The following is a 2,181-nucleotide window of genomic DNA, read 5'->3' as shown; positions in this document are numbered from 1 at the left end:
GGACTTTTTATGCAATACACTCATAGGGTGAAATGGTATATTAAAGTCTCCAAAATGTATGTAACAGGCAGAAGAAAGCTTTTCCGACTCTATAAAGAATATATATTCTTGATCAGTCCGTCCGTCCTCTGTCCGTTTGTCCGTCCGTCCGTCCTGTATGAACACGCAGATCTCGGAGGCTATAAGAGCTAGAGACACCGAATTTGGTATGTATGTATACTCATGTAGTATGTAAATGTATCACATAAAAGAATCACATAAAACTATTTTTCTTAAAAAGTATAACAGCTAGAGACATCAAATTTGGTTTATATTTTCGTTTAGTTAGCGCGCATCTGGAGTGAATAAATGGAAAACTGAATTCAAATTATATGCATCTAAATGACTTGTGTTCCGGCCTATTTTTAGCTCTGTTATATATAAATCTGATGAAAAAAAGTGAAATGGGCAACCACTACGGATTTTGATCATATACAGAAATTCTGATTACTGAAGATGAGTTTCCATCGCACGTATGGGCAGAAGAATATTCCTTGCTGATAAAGGGTACTCTTTAGGATCATTTGCGATTTGATCGTTGGGTTTACAAGTTGTTTTTGATTAAATTAAAAATCATCTGCTGCAGTTAATTATGATACCCCGGCAAAAAGTAGACGCACTCTCCCAGTGGAAATTGTAAGCTCAGTCGCAATGCCAAGCGGACTACAACACAATTCTCGCTTAAAATTACATAATCGAAGATCTTTAAACCGGCTGCTACCATGCAACTTTGCGAGAGACCACAATTGAGAATCGCTTGAGTGCACCACCAGTTCAGCGCAAGCTAAGGAGTCAGCAGATCATCACCGAGGACAAGCAAAAGATTTCCAAAACAAGTCGAAGACGGTTTCAATGAGGTTAAATTGCCTGAAATATGGAATAAGTCATAATAATCCGATTCCATATATATATCATTACATTCGACAAGCAATACTGATCAAGAGGTATCTAAACAGGTTTAGTCCACCGATGATACTGTGATAAATAAACTAAAGAAGGCCCAAAATACTAAAACGATTTGGTACAAGTAATTAAAACGCGCCGGAATTTAATTTTAACCTAGTTTTAAACACGATGAATTATTTACAGGCAAGTATTCACCCACGATATGTTTCGGGCTAAAGTAAAACTGGAGTTAAAAGTGCGGGTGGTCGGCGTAACCGTATTCGCTTTTGGAAAAACATTTCTACCACTCCCTCCCTGCTGTTCACTTAGTGGCGTGAACACTAATGATGACAAATCAAGGCAACATGAAATCGCTTCGAAGTTGTTAATGAAAGGATTAAGCCACACTGATGGAAGATATACACGAATAGACTAACTTAGATTTCATATTTCATATATTATCTAAATATCAATGTAAAAATCCTCTTTGAACCGAGTTGAGATCTTAACTATGTTTTATGCACAAGAGTCTATGGATTCCAAAAATTATTTAGTTTTTTCCAAAATTAACAGTTGTGTAGAGCAATGTTTATAACAAACACCATTTTAGAATAAACTAACATTTAAGTGTGATTACATCAGCTACTTATTTTTGCACGTCCGCACTCTGTAACGTGAAGCTATACACTGATTTTGTCCCTAGATAAATGCCTGTATAAATGAGCGTGTAGTTGGTCGGTATCTACCTTATTACTAAGTCTTTCCATATTTGTCAGGGGATTTTTGTGACGGCATAAGCATTTCGAAAGGGAACCTGTTTGGTTAGTGTGAGTTATTAGTAACGTCCTTATCCTTTAAAATTTGTCTTATTTTTACCTCTGTTTTTTTATGAAAAATGGTCCGATACGTTGAGCATCCGTTGTATACAACCTCTTGCTGTATTCATTATCATCGACTTCGGATGTTTTGAGTTGAAGTTGAAGTTGATGATTCGTTCTGATGCTGTTGGTTTTTTTTTTACCATTTTAATTGAAGCTCGTTTCCTCGTCTGTGTATTGATGAATCTAGATATGGGCATTTCCGGAAAAAGGACAACCACAGGACCCAAACATAAAGTACCAAATATCCCTATTTTTTTATTATATATTATTAAAAATGTTCCAAATGTACAGTTTTGAATAGTAGTAGTGAAAAAAAGGTACAAATGTACAAAATATTTGTAAGAAAAGTTGAGTTTGTGTTTTTAGTAAACTTGTT

The 2,181-nt window shown here is 35.5% G+C and overlaps 1 long non-coding RNA gene across 1 annotated transcript; it reads left to right on the top strand.

Moving 5' to 3' along the window:
- The first annotated feature begins 538 nt into the window (after nucleotides 1-538).
- Nucleotides 539-1,557, top strand: LOC137579619 (uncharacterized). Its single transcript, XR_011032869.1, has 2 exons — nucleotides 539-1,066; nucleotides 1,129-1,557. It is a non-coding gene; the product is annotated as an uncharacterized lncRNA (long non-coding RNA).
- Nucleotides 1,558-2,181: the final 624 nt, after the last annotated feature.

Source organism: Drosophila tropicalis, unplaced genomic scaffold (assembly GCF_018151085.1).
Source record: "Drosophila tropicalis isolate 14030-0801.00 unplaced genomic scaffold, ASM1815108v1 contig_717, whole genome shotgun sequence".
In the NCBI taxonomy this organism is placed as follows: Eukaryota; Metazoa; Arthropoda; class Insecta; order Diptera; family Drosophilidae; genus Drosophila; species Drosophila tropicalis.
Note: the sequence above shows the minus strand (reverse complement) of the source record. Positions and strands in the feature narration are given on the sequence as shown.